This window comes from Protomyctophum bolini, assembly GCF_963924005.1.
Source record: "Protomyctophum bolini genome assembly, chromosome: 4".
Taxonomy (NCBI): Eukaryota; Metazoa; Chordata; class Actinopteri; order Myctophiformes; family Myctophidae; genus Protomyctophum; species Protomyctophum bolini.
This window is the reverse complement of record NC_137865.1, coordinates 19,593,964-19,614,767: the sequence shown is the minus strand read 5'-3', so window position 1 is coordinate 19,614,767 and position 20,804 is coordinate 19,593,964. Positions and strand designations below refer to the sequence as shown.

The following is a 20,804-nucleotide window of genomic DNA, read 5'->3' as shown; positions in this document are numbered from 1 at the left end:
AAGTAAAGTAAAAAAAATACCATAAATGTAGTGGAGTAAAAGTACAACATTTGGATCGGAGATGTAGTGGAGTAGAAGTAAAAGTATTGGAAATTGGAAACACTCAAGTAAAGTACAAAATTGTACTTAAGTACAGCACTTAATTAAATGTACTTTCCCACCACTGAGTGCCAGTCTTTGTTTAGTTTTGTTCCTCATGTGCACAACTAAGTTGTGACTGTGAGTTACATTGTGACTGTGAGTTACATTGTGACTGTGAGTTACATTGTGACTGAGTTACATTGTGACTGTGAGTTAGTGAGTTACATTGTGACTGTGAGTTACATTGCCATTCATGAGTCTCAACTCTCAAGTCAGTCTCTGTCAGACGGCTCAGGCCTCATTTTGTGACTGGTCTCAAAAGCCGCCATGTGGCATCATGTTTTACAGCTATCACATTATAGTGGGGGTGCAACATAATCACTCAAAGTGTGCCCACCCCCCTCCACACACACACACACACACACACACACACACACACACGTTCCCTACCGATTCCCCTGTGAGGAAGAATGGCAAGCTCTTTATCACAGAGTCTGTCCAAATCAAATAATAAGGGCCCATTTAAGTGCCAGCTTTTAGATGTGATTTTACAGAACAGAACAAATACCAGCCTAATGTTTAACAGTGACTCCGATTGCACACTGAGGGACACGTTTCTTGAAATATTGAGCCCCGGCCAATTCCCCCCCTTTACCCCATTTTGACCTAACCCTAACCTCCTTTAAAAGTAAAACACAATCCCCCATGTAAAAGCCAATTTCAACTCTTGAAGCATTGAGAACCCTCTTCATCTTCAGGTTGCATGGTGCTAAGTGTTCATTAGAAAATTAAAAAGAACAATAAAATAAAATAACTGAGGCATGTACAATGTTATGGAACATAGAGGAATGTATATCAATTAGGTTATTAACTAATGATTAACTAATTAGGCATTCTGTGCAGTCTACAGTATCACTATATTTCCATGCTGTCTGTGCAGTTTCCATGGCCCATGCTGATGTTTACAGTAATAGACTTACACTCGGAAGCTTCACAGAGCCAATGCCAACTGTGGGGGCTCGGTCTCAAAATAGAACAGGCCATTAGGGGATGGAGAAATCAATGGCAAGCTCCGGAGAACCTGGCTCAAGTATCCCATTCAAGGTTTGCAAACCGATACGTTCCAAGGGGAAACGTAGCACTGAAGACAGCAGATGCAATAGGTTGTCTGAAGTCTATACCCTTGTACGGTTAAGTATTGCTGATGGATATCGAATAATGTGTGTCTCTGTCCAGATAGCTGGAGAGGCACACGTTATGTCGATAAAATGTCCCATATAGCCACTTGAATCCCTTGCATCGCTATTCTGGGGGTAACATTCTCCGGAAATAACTTAGCTACAGTATGAGCTCACAGTGCGTCTCATTGCAAGGTGTTGTTGTGAGCTTGTAGATGGGATATTTCCGGCAGGATGGGATGGTATAGATGGCATATTTTCATATTCCCATGTAGCCTATGGGAATACGGTCAACAGTATAAAGCATATTGTTGCTGTCGGCTGACTGGAAACCTCTTATCTCCATATTTAAACCTTTTGTGTTTTTGCCTAAAGTAACGGCCTACTTGATCACACTACAGCGTCACACAAAAGTATCCAAAATAGCAGATCTACAAGCTTGGAATGCTGTGCGAAGAGACACGTTTTGAGCTTGTCGATCTGCTACTTTTGATGCTTTTTTTTGTTTGAATCCCGGAAAGTAACTGTTTTGGACATGAGGTTTCCACCCGACAGACGATACAGGGTTTAGGTGGATTGCCAATATCAACCATGGCCATGATTCTCCCTCTCAGGGTTATTGGCTGTGTGATGCCTCTGCTTTCAACAGTAGCCTGAACACATACGTGAACCGAGAAGCTCATGATTGTTGTATAGATATAATATGCTTAATTTATACACCTGTCATACGACAAAGTATAAATCAGGCTATAGGCCGAGCCTAATCCGTATGAAGCACAATAGACCAATTAAGGTTGTCTTTCTGATGTTCAGCTGTAAAAGTTTATTTGTTTTGTTTTTCTCTGTATCGTGTTTTTGACTACGTTGAGTTTTAATGGTTGCATGTGCTGTATGGGACTGCATAGGTCCACAATCAAAGCGACGTGATTGGTTGTCCAGCTTTTCGTTGTGTAACGGGTTTAGCCTATGATACTGCTTGCTCTCGCCCAATGCTTTTTGATACCGTTTGCTTTTGTGAAACCAACCAGAGATATTTTTAGAACATTTTGATACAATCCTTTCGAGTAGATGCCTTGTGTATATTTCTGTTCACACCACTATGGAATGTAGCTCATATATTGTGTGGGTCAAACCATTTGGTTTATATTGCAAGATTTGACAGAACAAAAATGTGATAACTACCTATGTTACCTTACAAGCAGAAAAGAAAATCGATTATGTTCAGTATTATTACTTTAATGCCTCTAGGCTTTGCTTTATTATGCTTTTGCTTTGTGTTTGTTTAAAAAGGAAAAAAAGAAACTCTTGTTTTCTTGAAGAATTTTACCTCAGACTGAGTTTTAACACAGTCCCCACTAAATTCCATCTGTGATTCCAGGCTACACTGAACTTAAATGTGAGAAATTAGTGCTATATGTGTAAGGCAGCTAAAAAAAACAAACAAAAAAAGAAAAACGTGTTGACAGTTTTGTAGGCGACAAAAATCATAATCAAAGCACCTTTGATTGAAAATCATCAGTTCAAGTGAAATAACATTATCAGAGGATAGATTTAGTACTGTGTATTCAGGCTGATGCACAATATGGTTTCTGTCGGGTCTCGGCTGTAAGCCTCACATGCCCAAAAGTGTTACTGATCTGCTACTTTGGATGCTTTTGTGTGACGCTGTAGTTTATCTAACGTGCTTTACAGTGTGCATGTGCATCACATGCAGCCATTCAGTTAGGGGCACAGTGTCTTGCTCAAGGAGACTTTGACACTTTACTTGTGAAAGGAAAATGCATGTGGTTACGAGGCTACTTTGACACTAACCCAGGAGAAGCCGGGAATAAAACCGGAAGTCTTCTCATTCCCAAGCGACTGCTCTCTACCACCTGAGCCACTGCCAGTCTGCCACCAAATCATCGCTATTGTGTGGAAACCTCCCATCTCCATATTCTAACTTATATATACTAATATACTTTAATGTATATTAACGCCCCCTACTTTATCATAATACAGCGTGTAGCAGACCCAGCTGGCCATGAAAGGTTGAAGACTGAACTGATGATTTAGAAGTTTCTTTATTCGTAAAATCAACGTAGAACTGACAAGAAACAAAGGCATACAAATACATCACAAATCAGATACATTAAACATCCATTATCCAACATCTCAATATCAGCACAGCAAACAAGTTCCAATAAACCATAATTACATAATCCCATACAATCCATACAGTAGGCCTACATAGCTTAAAACTACCATGTCAAAATGCAATATGAAAACCACAACAATCAACCTCAGATAAGAAATCACAAAAATAAGACCCTCAGTCTCAGACCAAATAACCATTAAAAAAAGAGATTCACCTTGTCCCCTTTCCAGCTGGGTGCTAAAGTGGCATGTGCTAACACTGCTTGGCTTTCCATTGGCCTTCCTTTCCATAAGCCTTGACCAAACTTAGTTATGCCATTCTCGCTCCTCTACCACTGAGGCTGTTTTATAGTCTACTGTTGCTATCTGCAGCACCATGCTGGGCGTCGGCAGCATGGTCAGCAGCACCACAGGTATGCTTGATCAAATTAATCGGTGTGCTTCTGAAGTTTGGACAGGAAACTAGTGAAATAAGTCATGTTGGGTCTGTGAGACCCAACATGGCAAGAAGCCCGTCACAATAAAAGTTCCATCTGTCGCGTTACACAGCGTCACACAAAAACATCTTTAGTAGAAGATCTACAAGCTTGAAACACAGTGATCAAGATTGAAGATCTGTAACTTTTGCTATTATTTAATCCCGAAAAGTGACAGTTTTGGACACATGAGGTTTCCAGCCGAAGGAGACGATATCATGATGCATGTAATTGTAATTTCCATGTAATTTCCCCAAATCTTCAACTTAGTGACTCTCTAGAATCTTCTTCCAAAATTCGGGCATGTAATTATTATGATTAATAGCCTATATACTGTATATAAAGCATTTCAGATTTTTTTAAACAGCAGATCTACAAGGTGCAACTCATTGTGAGCATGTAGACAGTTTCTTTTTCATGATTTAGACATTTTTTGTGGTTGAGTGTAAATTGATAGGCTACATAAATACTGCCACAATTCCATATTAGAGAGAAAAATTGAAGTGTCATTGAAAATTAATCATAGAGACTCGAGAGACCCAAACCGGTTGACATTAGCGAGCTGATAATGTTCACTGAGTTTGTGAGTCCATTTATATATATTTTTTTCTCTCTCTTACCAAACCTGTTGTTCAGGTGATGAAAGTGGAGATGACAAAACAGCCAAACAGTCCGACATACAAAGTCATACAATCAACCAGCAATCAGTATTCCTCTCCTCTGCTATAGTATTGCTTTAAGTTGTGAGTTTTTGCATCCAAAATTAAAGTAGATTTTCATGAGCCTGTGCCTCTGTCTTTTGTCTTCTTTTTTTGGCGTGTGCGTGATGTAATGTAACTTTAAGTATGTAACTATACATTTATATATCTGACACCTGCAAACATTTCCTGAAGCACTACAACATGTAGTTACATACGACCGCCACTAGGTGACGCTGTATACAACAGTATGTTTTCAAGTGACTATTAGCGTCCCAGATCTTACACTGGGCACAATGGCGTGCGCACGCGCGCGCACGCACACACACGCACACGCACACACACACACACACACACACACACACACACCATTATTATGACTAGAATCGAAGCATTAATGCTATGGACCAGAGGCTAAGAGCTATATTATGACGTAGTTATCTATTATCTACTACTCAGATTAGCCTATGAATATTATTGTGACTTTATTGCTATTTTCTTTTTTTTAATCTTATTGCTACAATATCGAGGAGCGGAATTTTAATCGTGTGTAGGTAGGTCTACCGTCTACCTATCATATGGGTAAAGTTATAGGCATATTACGATTCTACGAAATAAATCTTGGAATGTTGAATGTTGGGAATTATCAGTCAGTAAAAATCATAGTTATGGTAAAAATGCGCGCGCGTCTCCTTTAAGAGCCAGCACCCTTTAATCTACGGATCAGAAGGCTGACGTCAACTAACCCCTGAGCCACCGCTTCCGATTGGCTGACGTTGACGTCAGGCTGGATTTTTTTCTCTCCCTTCTGAACCATGACCTCATCCTTTAGTTCATGTTAAGTGCTAAAGTGCATCTCTCTCCCCCTCTCTCTCTCTCCTGCTAGCTGATATGCCGTAGCCTAGCATGTGTTGTGTGCTAATCTATCCTAGAGACACTAAAACCAATTCAATTAAATGTTCAATTCAAAATTCAAATGAGCCTTTATTATTAGCGTGAGAAAACACACGTTTTACATTGTCAAAGCAAGGGTCAAACACATAATGAAATAAACTATGGAAAGTAGGCCTATTTTAGTTAGCTGGTAGGCCCCACTGTGTACTAAACAGAGCTCAAATTCCAACATGGGGGGGAAATGGCAGTTATTAGGCATTTATAATCTTATGTACATGTTCATGGTGAGCCAGGTGAGGATATGCTACTTGGTATAATGCTTTCTGATAGGTCGATGGTGAGGGTATGCTACTTGGTATAATGCTTTCTGATAGGTCGATGGTGAGGGTATGCTACGGTCGATAAAGCTTTTTGAAACAAACAGCAGCAATTGTTCAGGGGTTTGCACTTTGCAGTCTCTCTTTTGAGACAGCTATCCGAAACTATTTCGATAAATACCCCCCCCCCCCCACCAACCAACCACCCAAAAAGGAAGTTTTTCTATTGTGAAAAAAAGTAGGCTACAAAAAAAAGGTACAAATGTGCTTTCTATCCTAGAAATCAAGCGTCCACCAGTGAGCAGCATAGGTGAGCAGTGACCCCACCACATCACTTTGATCTCCTCTGCTGCACAGTGACAGTAGACAGGACAGTAGTGTCAGCGTAGAGTAGGGTTTCTGACTTCTGGTGGAAGTAGGCTACACTTATGTTAACTTTAAGTAAAAGTATCAATAGGTCTAGTACTCTACTGTCCTTTTTACTTTCTCCTGAAAGTAAAAGTCAGGAATTCAAATTTGACTTGAGTAAAAGTATAGCCTCTGGGGAATTATGATATCAAAATGTACAACTTAATTTTAAAGTACAAAAATTAGAAAGTACTAGGCTATAGGGCTACCAGTAGGCTAGCTACTACGTAAATTCACTTGAGTTACTTTACACACCACTGACGCAGTGAGTGACAGTAGTGTCAGCTGTGTAGAGTTGGCTACTGAGTAGTAGTGAGTGTTGTGTGTCCCCCTCGACCCCCCATGACAACTGACAAGTAAACACTGAAGTGACCATCCCCTTCGCTGCCTGCCTTCCCCGTTGCATTGCGTGTGTATTATATGAGTGTCATGGAGAAACGCTAGCTGTCACACACACATGGAGCATGGAGGACAGCTGAACACAACAAGGCATGTGCTAACAAAAAAGCCGGCGAAGAGGAGAGACAAGAGGTGAGTGTGTATGTGTATGTGTTTGCGCGCGTGCGTGTTCGTGTGTGAGCGCGTATCGATTAGAAAAGTGACCCGTCAAATATTGTTCCCCCCCCTCTCAGATGCTTGTAGCTTTATTACATAATACACGGTCTAGCAGAGGCGGCTATATAGCCTCGTTTATTATTACTCGCTGGCCGAAAATAACAGATCTACAAGCCCACAACGCGTCGCAAAGCGAAGCGTTGTAGATCTTGTAGATCTGTCCTCTGCTCTCCGCCGCTAGTCCGTCACCGTCAACCCATCAGTTCAGTGCGCATTCCACCGTGCGCGCGTCTCTCTCCCCTCCGCCTTTATTTATAATGGGAATTTAAACCTCCAAATCAGCGCTTGATACAAGAACACTGACGGTTCATTCTCTCAACAAACAACAAACAAACAGCGTCTCGTCTCGTCGCGTTCTCATTTTAAAGGTAGGTTCATATATCAAAGCGGTTTTTATTTTATTTTAATGTTGCTTTTATCGCATTGCAATTTGTGTCAATTGGGTGCATGTGTGCATTACCTCCCCCCTCCCCCTGTTTTTTCGCACGCTGACATCTTAAACGTCACACAACAACAAATGTATCTGCGGTTCAAATATCTCTATTTTCGGCCATATATTGCTTTGCAGGCTATATTTTGCTGTGCGTATTATCTGTGGTGTTCTTCTTGTGTGCTATTCTTATTCCCAACCCAATCTGTGGTGCTTTATTCCAGTGCGTGTACAGAGCTCATCCCTCCCTCCCTCCGTGGCGTTTCTGCTCAGCCATGAGGCATTGTTGTTATCTGGCCCTGCATGGCCATGATTTTTGATATAACGTCTATATTATTTATGTTATGTGTGCGCATCATCTCTGCTTTTGGTCTGAATAATAATGCTCACTCTCTGAATTATATAGGCGATATCTCCATGCTTTATTTCAACAAAGCATGATTTCATTGCTATCCGTGCATAGGCCCTATATTGTATAGGGTATATCTCCCAACGTATTTCAATGAAGCAGCATGATTTGCTATTCGTGCATATTGTTTATTTTATTTCATTTTGTATCCGTTTTTTTATGTATGTATAGAAGCTAGAGTAGACACACTTAATGGGTCACGGTTTGTAAGCCAACACATGAGGATAATTGGAATTTTCTATTCATTTATAGAAATTAATAGAATATAGAATCCGCAATATTAAAAAAAGCAGGCTTACCACAAATCGATATAAAAAATTACATAGCACAGCTTATGTTGCATATAGTTATTTTTGTCTCACATGTATACCAGCCTGGCCACCACACAGTAACAATACAAGCTGCTAGGCATACATAGTCATACTGAGAATGGTAGATAAAGTATATATAGTCTACTTATTATAATTGTTGTTTTGTCATTAGGCTACTAATTGTTTTAAACACTGGTTCCCAAAAAAGAGTTTTAGGTCGAGATTGTAGATCTGCTATTCTTCACCTAGCCTACTTCTTACAAATTTTCAAGTTCATGGAATTTCTTAGATCTTTTTTGGAAGAAAAAAATTCTGATCCTTAAAACAAAACAAAACGAATAAAGGCATATTTACTCGCAGCAAATAAAAATGGGTCCGTGACCGAAAAGTAGGTCCCGACCCAGTGTTTGGGAACCAGTCGTTTAAAACAATAGATACAGAGAAGTGTATGACATACTGTATGAAAGTCTAAGTGGCTTGTCTCTCTATTGATTGATTGACTCAATACTTTATTGGTCAGACAATGTGTAAACAGCACATGGTACAGTGATAAGGCAACACAAAAAGGTAATGGGGACTTGTTTCCTTCCATTCCCATGGTCCCCCCCCCTTCACCATGCATATCATTTTATGCAGTGAACTTGTGCTTGTTAGAGTCATGTTTGTCCATCCCGCCACAACTTAAAGCACCTCTATAGTATAGAGGTGACCTGTGTTTGTGCTTCCTCTGTGTAGCTCATAGTGCCTCATGTCAGCACAGCAACACAGTATTCTGCCCCTCGAAAGGAGGGACTTCACCCCTATAGTTTTAGACCGCAACAGAGGGACGCCGTCTCAAGCGAACTTGAGCCACGAGATACAGCACCGAGCGAGCTAAAGCGAGCAAGTTGCCGTGTCGAACATTGCGAAGTTCGCTTGAGCCAACTCAGCCTTGTGTTACGACCGATAGGCATGGAATAGTAAATCCTCCCTACTGACGGTCCATCTCACCCAATAACAAGCCTTCCAGCCCCTCCATTAGTGGGGCAGAAAACAGGGTCATGTTAGCAAATAGGGCAGGCCATGCTACGAATCACAAGAAACTATCAAACTGAGATAAGCTACATGCTATAGTTTGGATTTCTATCATCTCTTAAAGGACCAGTTCACCCATTTTCAAACTATCTTCATATAATTACTGTAGTCCTCACTAATGCTCTCTGTCTTCTGTGGACAGTTCAGAAACATCTGTCTGTCTGCCAGTGAATCATTGGTAGGCAGGTTTGTGTGTGAGCAAATCGGCTATTTGTGCCAACACAAACATTAAATCCCATTGACAATGAAAGGAGAATTTACGCCATATGTTTCTGAGCAAATCGACATGTTACGTCATGATGATGTACGATGAAAAGAGCGCCCCTCACTTCACACGGGTGTGATTTTTTAAGGTGCGCTAGCCCCTCCTATATACAGCTTTTGTCCCCACACGTGTCATGTTTGCCATTGACAATGAAAGCAGAAATTAGGTATATGTCCGTCAAATATTACGTAAATTTGTGGCAACAAACATTAAATGCCATTGACAAAATTTACGTCATATGTGGACGAGTAAATCAGCTAACCAATCACATATACAGCTTTTGTCCCCACATGTCTCATATTTGCCATCGACAAGTAAAGGAGAAATTAGGTCAAATGTCTGCCAAATATGACGTAGATTTATGGCAGTATTTTGATTGGCCAGTATGAGATGCATGATGTACGATAAGAGCGCCCCTCACTTTCCAGGAAGATAAAGGCTGTAGTTTATATTCACTCGGAATCCCCATAGAGATGATGATGTCATTGGTAGGCATGTGTCTGAACAGTCCATAGCCCACTAATGAAATACAGAATGAATAGACGAATAGATCTTAATGAGCATTAGTGAGGACCAATCATTATGAATGTATGGTTGAAAATGGGGGTTAAAGTGCTCCTTTAATGCAGGCGTAGTGGAGTAGCTGAGCCTGAAGGCCAGAATAGAAGCCTGCAGGCTGCAGGTATCTCCCTTCTCCTTTCTTTTGGCACAAAATCCTTTCAGATTGGGGTCCGGCTTCGCAGCAAAATTAATATCAATTTGGCTCTTTGACATGACAATGTTTGAGAACCACTGCTTTTGGCAAGAGAGAGAGAGAGAGTCAGGGAGATGATGGGAAAGAGAAAGGGGAGAGCGCTATGAGGTGGTGGCTGTCTGACACGTTATTGTTTATTGTGTAGCAAACGGTTCCCATGCCTCTACTCTCGTAGTGTGAGACCCAGAGTCTTCTCTCAGCTCTAGTAGTGGGAAGGCCGTGCATGGCCACACTACAGATGGATGACGTTATGCACGGGGGTTAATGAATAACCTGGATGATATTACCTCAGTGCTGGGTGTCCTCCAGTTGATCTCTTTGTGTTTGCCTTTCTCCCCACCGTGCGATATGGCATCATTGAGGTGAATCCCTCATGCTTCAGTTAGCTCATAGGTTTTGTAGAACAGCCGGGGTGGGTATGTCTTCTGGTGGCGGATTATATCCACTCCTGCAGAGATAAGGTTACTTCCTCCAACTTTGTCTCATTGACATTATATTTGACAGTACAAAAGACTTAGGGTTGCTTTTTGTTTTGTTATCAACTCTCAACTGACTTTAACCCCTGCAAAGGTAGCAGAACTGCAAGCTCTGCGTTTCAAGCTTGTATATTTGCTACTTTTGTGTGATGCTGTTAGTATGATCAAGTATGGTGTTAATTTATGAAAATAAAATAAATACACAAAAGGTTAAAATATGGAGATAAGCGGTTTCTGCCCGACAACAATGAAAGAGTGTAACACAGCCATACAGAAAAGCCAGTTGGACGGTTGGACCCTGTGCATGATTTATTTTAATGAACACTGTTTCCTCTCTTTCTGTTCTAAACTTGATTGGCCTAGGTAGTATAATACATGGTATTTCAATGTTATCACTCAGCACTGATAACACTGTATCTGACTGTATGAATCTCACAACGGGATGAACAGCGCACACATGCTGTGAATACAGCCATATTGGAAAGAAATTGGGCCTCTTCTTACTTACTTCCTTGGCAAGTGTTATCGTGGTCGTGGACAGTATTTTCCGTCTAGTGTAGCACAGTGGTTCTCAAACCTTTTAGTTTCAAGGACTCCCATAACTCTGCGTTGTAGCAGCGTTTCCAGTTAGCCAACAAGAATAATCAGCACTACTCTGACCAGAATGGAACAGAGCCTTCATTAGCATCATTGGTAACACACGCTATTGTAGAAATATCTGGTGAAAAAAGGACCATGTCGGTGCGGTGCACCCAAGAGTGTATTTCTCAAGTAGTTGTATTTCTCAAACCTTTTCGTGCCTAGGACCCCCGATATGTATTTGGCCGCGGACCCCCAACTGAAAATGTTTTGTGCCACGGACCCCCAGAAGAGAAAAACCTTAATGATTCCAAATGAAAAACTAGCAGATAATATCTGCTAGTTTATCATTTGGAATCATTTATAATTTATCTTTTACACAAATGTTCTCTTATGAGGATCCCCCTGGTCCAACCTATTTTCAGGTTGGGGTCCACGGTCGGCCACATTATACACATACATTTTGGGGGCCGTTGAAAATGCGGTTGTCGTGAATCGTGATAGAGCTCATTTGTGCAGCTTTTAAGCATAATAGATATTTTCTTTCACAGCAGCAGACCACCGCTGTCCGCCGAATAATGACATTATCTGGGGATCTCATTATCTTTTAGGTATCACTCATTTTTGCAGGACAACACCCATGATGTATAATAGAGATGATTAGATTTAGGCACAGGTTTGGTTGGGTTAAAGAGAGATGGTTCACTTTAAAACACTGTGACTGTGATTGCACTTTGTTCGGCTCCCACACGCACACTGCATGCTGGGTATCGTCCTGCTAACCTATTTTAATGGCTATTTCTTTTAGGTGTTTCTGTGTGCCAGCATGTGTAACCTTTTTTGCATGGGGTGTTGATGTGTTCCCCACCATGCGAAAAAGGTTCTTTGTCCACTTAGAATAAACCTATACCAGAAACCTAACCTACAGTACAGTAGTGATTTTAAGACTAAAAGACTAAAAGTATTAGTCTGATTTAAGCTCAGTCTTTGAACAATCCATTGAACTTTAGGCCTGCCTAGGCTACTTAAACTATCTAGTCTTAGCCAATAAAAAAATAACACTGGCATAAAATAAACTAAAACATAATTCAGACTCTTCAATGAAGATGGCAAAACAAACATTCTTTGTTCTGTACTTATACATACAATTGTATAGTACAAAACACTGAAGTCCTTAAACCAGAAACCTATAACGCTAACCCTAAACCCTAAGCCTGGTTAGTAGGGAACATAGAACCTGGGGAACATATGGATGACCCCGTGTAACTGCATGTTAACTGTACAGCAGTTTCCATGGAATGAGGTGATTCATAGTACATCGGGTGGTTAAATCCTGTACGTTAAGGGTCCGGGGAACAGGCTTTAGTTACATACATACATAATAGACATACTATTGGTCCGACTGTCATTAGAACGACAACCTATACCTCAAACCCTAACCTAACCATAACCGCAAGCACGGGAGCAACGCATGTTGGACCGCATGTCCGACCGACCATTGTTTCCGCATGTCGGACCTTTGGTGTGTCGGATCTGTGTGTGCATCACAAGGCTCCCATTTGGTTCCATTTGTACTCTCACACAGATCCTTAAAGGAGAATTCCATACTAGAAGGCTACCTTTATTTGTAGTTGTTACGTCCCCACCAAAGAGGTCCAGGTGTTATTTTGTGCAAACGTGCAGTATTGGCTATTTCCCCTACCGTATACGGCCTCAATGCAAGGGGCCAGCTATGCACTCCAATGTTGAAGCGCTGGTCCCTAGTGCTAAGAGGAAGGACTGCAGGCGGACCCGTGGATTCTTGACGAGGAAACCCCGTGCAACCGAGCGCCCAATGTAAAGCCCAGGTGCACTCTGGGTGCACTTCCGCATTTGGACACCAAAATTTGGTGTCAATACAATTTATTGAGGGCTTATGGTAGGGGAAATAGCCATGCACTTTTGCACAAAATAACACCTGGACCTCTTTGGTGGGGACATAACTACAAATAAGGGTATTCTCCTTTAAGGGTCCATGTGGTTTAACCGGGGACCCACTGGAACGCCCCAAGCCAGGGACACCTGGGGGTCCCCTGACCCCACGTTGAGAATCACAGATCTAGGACAAAAGTAAATGTCTGCTGTGAAAAAAGGTCTGTGCTTATTCACATAAACGAGCCGCTCAACGCGGCCCACTTAATGGTTAAGAAGTCAGTTATTTTCACCGAACAACACCATGGCATGAGTCGACAGGCTATATATAGAATTTATAGAGTTGCCTTCAGCTTGCTGTTCTGTGAGGTTATTCAATTCAGAGCAGGATGAGACTGTCGAAGGCATGGGGAGAGAGTATGTTTTGCATTCCGTCCGTTTGTGTGTGTGTGTGTGTGTGTGTGTGTGTGTGTGTGTGTTCGTGCGTGCGTGCGTGCGTCCGTGCGTCCGTCCGTCCGTGGACAGCTAATCTCCTGGCTTGATGGCTTGTTGGCTTGATCGCAGCCATACTCGGCACACACACTCCCTGAATGTCACAGCTGAACCTCTGCCCCAAGGTTTCCACATTGGCCTCTTATAGCGCCACCAGGAGGCCGCTTTGTGCAAAACAATTTATTGGACAGTACGACAGTACAGATTTTGTCCAAACATCACGCAAATTGGTACACAGTCTCTCTAGAGCCATTCAATGAAACGGCTCTTTCAGATTTCTCAGACTCCATCCTGATTGGCTAAGATTGGCTACCAAAGTTCGCAGGAGTGCACGGTTTCAAACAAAATGCCGCAAAACATGAACACATCGAGTGATTTCTGTGAAATTGTTCACGCACATTCCCACTAGGCTGAGGAAGAAATGCCACTGGAACATTTTCAACTCAGCCTCATGGTGGCGCTATAACTGGCCAATTAGTGTTTTTACCTCCAACTGCACGGATCTGTGTAAAACTTTGTACAGTATGCACACTCCCTAGAGACCAAGGAAAACCTTTGCCTGGAATTCACATCCAGAGTCATGTGATCAAGACGGGATTGTTTGATTTCACATAATCCATCCTGATTGGCTATGGCTACGATTGGCTTCTAAAGTTAGAGTAGCCTGCTTTGTACCCGTTTTGTACAAATCGCCACAACTCCTCAACGCAGTGTCCAATTGCGGTGAAACTGTGCATGCATATTCCCACTAGGCTGAGGAAGAAATGCCACTTGACAGTTTTCAAATCAGTGTCATAGTGGCGCCAAGTCGCGTCACACACACACACACACACACACACACACACACACACACACACACACACACACACACACACACACACACACACACACACACACACACACACAAAACATGTTTATATTACTCCTAAACCAAACATCACACACTCCTATCCTCCTGGTGGAGACCTTTGCCCAGAAGGGCACTTTTTCTAGTTTGTTCTCTGGAACACGGCGACGTCACGCACTGGATACAACAAACTATTTTTGGCGGGGAACACATTTAGACCACGCAGGCTCGTTGTGAAGGAACAGGTGAGAGCTGTGTGGGTAGCCAGATACCGTAGAATCTGCCCCTTATAATGCAAACTGTGGAGTGGTGGAAAAAAGTAATCAACATTTTTTACTTAAGTATCAATACTGCAATATAGAAATACTCTGTTACAATAGTATTGGAATCAAAATGTACTTAATGTACCAAAAATAGTAAAAAGTATTCATTATACAGAATGAATACTTCATAATCAATTGTATAAAATGTATAAAAATGTGAAAATACTTCAAAATAGCAGATCTGCTTTTTTCAAATGGCCGAAATATATATAGGGCTGAAGTGGGTAATGTTTGTTTTCATTATAAGAACAGAGTGTCATCAACAGTCTGCACTTTGCACCACCTTCTCCTGTTAGAATGATTCAACCATTTAAATTTCCGCTGTGCTGTGCATGACAAAATACTAGGTCTTCTATTTGTTTATTTCGACGGGACAATGCATATTAATGAACATTACACATTACAATTTACAATTTAGGCATTTAGCAGACGCTCTTAATCCAGAGCGACTTACATTAAGCAATAACAAAAAGCATATTGGCAATACATCGCATATATAAAAAGTAGTTATCATGAAACATGCGTAAGCTAAGAACGTAACAGTGGAGTATCTATATAATGAAACTAAACTAAACATACTATACTATACATATGTACTATAAAGTGCTATGACTACATAAAATGTAATTCTACTGCTGTCTACGTAACATGCTATAAGTCTGTATAAAATGCTATCTAAGTCTACATAAAGTGCTATCTAAGGGGCTAGGGCAAGTGCTACGGGCCATGATGGAGTCTGAAAAGGTGGGTTTTCAGACTATGGCAGAGGATTGGGAGTGAGGCTGCAGTTCTGATTGTAATGGGAAATGCATTCCATAGTTTTGGAGCCAGAAGGGAGAAGAGTTTGGGACGTGTGGAGCGTCGTCCCGGCGTTTTTAGTGAAGGTACTTCCAGCTTCCCTGCGTTGGCTGATCTGAGTGTGCGGGAGGGTTTGTAGGGTTCGATCATACTGTACTTGTAAGATATGGAGGAGCCATACCTTTGGTTGCTTTGAATGCCAGTATCAGAGTTTTGTATTCTGTGCGGGCAGCAACCGGGAGCCAATGGAGGGAGCGCAGAAGGGAGGAGACGTGTGAGAATTTTGGCTGGTTGAAGACCAAGCGAGCTGCAGCATTTTGGATCAGTTGGAGAATGCACATGCCGGTAGGCCAGTAAGGAGGGAGTTACAATAGTAAAGAACCCCATGGCGGTTTTATGGCGTTGTTTAACACAGGCGAAATCCATAAACCACTGTTGTAAGGAGATGTATAGAGCAGCTGCATGTCTCTCAGTGCAATGACATTCTGTGATTATTTGCCATAATTATATTAAAAAGATTATCATTTTCGGTAGATCATTCCAGATTACATTCCAGATCTATGAGCTTGTAGATCTTCAAGTATATGAATAACTTTCAATAAGTTTGCAAATAATTGAGTTAATATCGTTCTTCTCTGCTGGGTAGGAACTGGAATCATCCAAAACAGTTACTTTTCAGGATTTAAAATAAAAAATATAGCAAATCTAGCAGATCTACAAGCTCAAATTGATCTCTACTTTTCTGTGACACTCTAGTATGATGAAGTTGGGCGTTCATTTACAACAACAAAAAAGTTAAAATATGAAGTTAAAAGTTAAAACCGTGCGCGTGTGTGTGTGTGTGTGTGTGCGCGTGCGTGCGTGTGAGAGTGAGTGTGTGTGTGGTGCAACCCTCCCTGCCCCTCGGCTCACCCCGGCCACGCTGTTTCCATGGCAACGGCAGAATCTGCTTCAGCTCTTGCACAATCTCTCTCTCTCTCTCTCTCTCTCTCTTACTCTCTCCTCTCTCTCTCTTCTCTCCCTCCCTCTCTCTCATCTTTGTTTTCCACTCTTGTGTGAGAGAGCCTCATGCTGAGCTGCTGCTGGCTGCTGGCTATTTTAGTGTGTGTGTGTGTGTGTGTGTGTGTGTGTGTGTGTGTGTGTGTGTGTGTGTGTGTGTGTGTGTGTGTGTGGGGGGGGGGGGGGGGGGGGTTGTTTTCCCTCCATAGTATTCCTTCCTGGATGATGCGGAAGGGATGCAGGAGATAGGTTTTTATTATGCTGAGTAAGGATGCTGAAAGGGGTTGGTCTCTCTCCCTCTCTCTCTCTCTCTTTCTCACTCACTCACTCACTCACACACACACACACACACACACACACACACACACACTCACACACACACACACACATACACTCTCTCTCTCCTCCGTCCTCTATCTTTCTTCGTTCCTTTCTGTCAAACCACAGTGCAGCGGATGCGGTACATACTGAGCAGCTGAGCTAAAGGGCTTGCCTTGTTGTGAGATGAGGTGTGTTGCAGTCAGAGGGAGCAGCATTATATTATATGCTGAGCACCCTTATCCCCTGCTCTCCCTTCACAACGCACCACCACCAGGCACACGCTCCCCTCCCCTCCCCATCCCTGGTCCCCGCACAACACACACACACACAGAACGAGGATGATAGAGAGAAGGAGGGACACACAGAGGAAGAGAGAGAGTGGGAGAGCAGACTCGGTCGCCATTAGACATATGCAGCGTCAGAGGATGTGCACAGTACACAGCGGACAGCAGAGAGACGGAGATGATTGCATCCCTGGGCACTGTGATGATGCTCTGCTTGACTGAGGCGTTCTGCAACACCACATAGAGGTAAACAACGGAGCGTAGAGATCCGCGCAGGGCCAGCAGGTCTGCTAGCGGTATAGAACGATGCGCTATAGTGAGTCTGACACATCTCGCTGTGCCGCTCGCTGCTGACTTGGCGCTCGCTCAACGCCTTTTTGCACGTCACGACTAAAGTCTGTCACTATGTCAGTATGCCTTATATATAACGCGTTGGCTGCGGGCAGGCTCACAAGTGTTTTGTTTTGTTTTGCCAGGATTGCAACCGCGTACAATCCTCATACAAACTACTGTAGATTGAGCTGTATTTGTCCGTGTGGTTTTTCTTTTTGTGTGTTACTGTGACCTCATTAGATGTTGTTATGATTCCACGGTGCACGCGGCAAGGCCTTCACCAGTTGACTTTGAGGTGTGTTTTGATAGAGCCCATATACAGTATAGGCGTACAATATGATCGTAAGCCTATTGTTTTGATGCTGTGTTTGTGGACAACATGTGGGCCCGCTGTGTGTTGTGGTTGTGATGCAGCAGGAATCTCCCTGTGTTCGCGGGGCGTTTGCTGCCATGTTGGGTCATTATGCTTTCCTCCCATCTATTTGAGATTTGCCTTCATATTCTCGCGACGCTGTGCACTTGCATCAGGCAGGTTGCCAGGTAGCACCCAAATGTATGCAACTATGCATTTATAATGTTGTGGGCCTGGTCGATGGTCCGCCATAACAGATCTTAAGCCTTATAGCAGGGGTGTTTAAAAACAATTCAGGCTAAGGACCTCTTAGGCCTCACTCACACTGTTGCAACATGCATACAACATTTGTCTTGTGTCTTGTCCGTGTTTAATGGCCGCCAACCCTCAATACTTTGTAAACTTGACCTTTGGCTCTGTAGTCTGTACTTGTACTTTGCCAGAATTAGCCGATCCAACACAACACGTCCTGGGGATGTTTTCCCAGAATAGGGATCATAGAGTTCATGTCGTTAATCTAAAAATCACACTTGTGAGACCTTGCAGATTCACTACCACTATACGTTATAGGAGACATGAATGCAGCATGTTATTGTATAAAACACTATCTACGGTAGGAGACATGAATGCAGCGTGTTATTGTATAAAACACTATCTACGGTAGGAGACATGAATGCAACGTGTTATTGTATAAAACACTATCTACGGTAGGAGACATGAATGCAGCGTGTTATTGTACAAAACACTATCTACGGTAGGAGACATGAATGCAACGTGTTATTGTATAAAACACTATCTACGGTAGGAGACATGAATGCAGCGTGTTATTGTATAAAACGAAACCAGTCACAAGATGTATTTATACATAATACTGGCCACATGACGTTGCACGTCGTCAAAGTTTGTTTAACTGCTGCCCTGAATAAACATTAAAAGTCCATAGACTTGGCTGCCATATGCCGTAATTTCAAAAGCCAGGCATTTGAGGGGCTAAAGAAAAACTCTTATCATACATAGATTTGGCGGCTCCCCTGTATTAACTCTGAGGACCCAATAGGGATCCTGGACCCCCTGTTCAGTCTGTACGTGCGATGATCGGATGATGCACACATATTGTTACGATTCAATTGTTACATCTCGTATACAGTCATGGTCTGGCTCTCTGCCTGTCTATTTCTCTCTTTTTGTATCTCTCCGTTCTGTCTGTCTTTCCACTTCGGCCACTCCCACTTCCCATTGCACCTGGATCAGCCCAGCCCTTTACAAACCTGTGAACGCTGCTACAATCAACCTTCCACCTATAAATACTGGACTCATTTCACACACACACACACACACACACACACACACACACACACACACACACACACAGTCATAACAGAAGTCAATGTCCGGTGCGCTACTCTGTTGTCCCTGAGCTCTTGAAGTTTCTGGTTCCTTGCTGTGCTCTAGTGTTTGGCATTTTTGCATGGGTGCCATTGAAAGGTTTGCATTTTTGGACTTTGTTTATGCCTTTGTGTTTGCTGTAAACTCTAATTGGACCCTCGTCGGGTTCTGGCAGACCAGTAGTGTGTGTGTGCAGGCTGGGTGGTGTGTGACAATCCAGTTGAATTATTCCTTTGGTACGACGACTGCGTTCTCTACGATTTGTAGAGAACAAATAACGGGACACGAGACAGTATCACCTAATCACGCACAAAGTTTATTACACAAACAGGAACATATATAGTGCTGGATCATAACGACGTGACAAGATATGAGACAAAATAACGTGCCTACTGCAGCAAGGCTGACCTTGCTGTCTGAGATGTCTCTCGTAGCCTAACTATAAAGTATGCTACAGATCAGGCAGTACACAATATGATCATGATTATAAGTGTTTTTGAAGAGTTTCATTTATTGGCATTCCTGATTTTTCTCTGCATGCAGCTACTGCTAACTTTTGTAAGCCTGACCTCATTTAATTTAATAAATCAATTAATTTGAACCTTCCTGCTCTCTGCCTCTGCATTTGGGTTCAGTCATTCTGCTACCGTGACAGTATACAAGTAAAAGCTGTCATTTATTTTTGTCGGTTTATCAACATAGCAGCACTAACAATAGCAAAGATATAATTTAGAATAGCAAGAGGATTAAGTAGAAGGTAAAAGCTGTGTGCCTTAGCCCAGGGGTTCTCAACGTTTTTGGCTGGGGACCCTCGGAAATGCTTTGGCCATGTCTCGCGACCCCTGCCCCGCCCCGCCCCCTCCCCACCCCCAATACAAATTAACCGCTATAATAACCTTAATAATACAGAAAATACATCATAAATAAATACTGAAACCGAATATAATCATTCGTATAATAATCATAAACTATTTACTTTATGTAAACTCTTAATTTCCATTTTCCAGCCATTCAGTTGCCAAAACTATACATAAAAAAAACCTGGGGGTCGCGACCCCCCCCAGGTTGAGAACCCCTGCCTTAGCCTATACTAAATATGATATACAATATATTACACTGTATGTGTATCTATTTATGTACATGGGGTTGTTTGTCCTTAAAGATAAGAAAATACTCAAACATCACAATCATGGGAAATTAGTAATTACAAGTTATCTGCCTATCTCTGTCTCTTTGTCTCTCTCTCTTTCTGTGTGGAGTGGTGTCTTCATGTAATTTGGTTTCTGCTTCATCTCCATGGTTATCTCGCATGCCCGCTTCGGCCTTGAAGCGGGTTGTGTTGCTAGGCGGAGGAGAGATCCTCATTGAATAACACACACACATACACACACTCCCCCCCCCCCCCCCCCACACCTCCCTCGACCAGTGTCGCGGGGGTCAAAGGTTAGGGAGCAGTGCTCGACTCCTTCCCATGAAAACACTGACCATGGATGGCTCTCTCTCTCTCTCTCTCTCTCTCTCTCTCTTAGCTCACCCACCTACTCACTGTTGCTGTGCTGTAGTAAATGTTGTTGTTCTTCTCCATCACAGACAGTTGTTGTTCTCTGCATGTTCTTCATGTGTAGTACGTCGTACTGTAGTGAAGCCTGTTCATCAG

General features: G+C 42.4%; 1 protein-coding gene across 3 annotated transcripts in view; it reads left to right on the top strand.

The window, feature by feature from the left end:
* The first annotated feature begins 6,614 nt into the window (after positions 1-6,614).
* dusp8a (dual specificity phosphatase 8a) overlaps positions 6,615-20,804 on the top strand; it is a 95,606-nt gene continuing 81,416 nt past the window's right edge. For 2 of the 3 annotated variants that reach the window (XR_013963990.1, XM_080762521.1), the window contains exon 1: positions 6,615-6,719. The gene's annotated coding sequence lies outside the window, so the exon portion shown is untranslated. Of the gene's footprint in view, positions 6,720-7,098; positions 7,172-20,804 lie in introns of those variants that run through there. The other variant, XM_080762522.1, reaches the window with a different exon arrangement.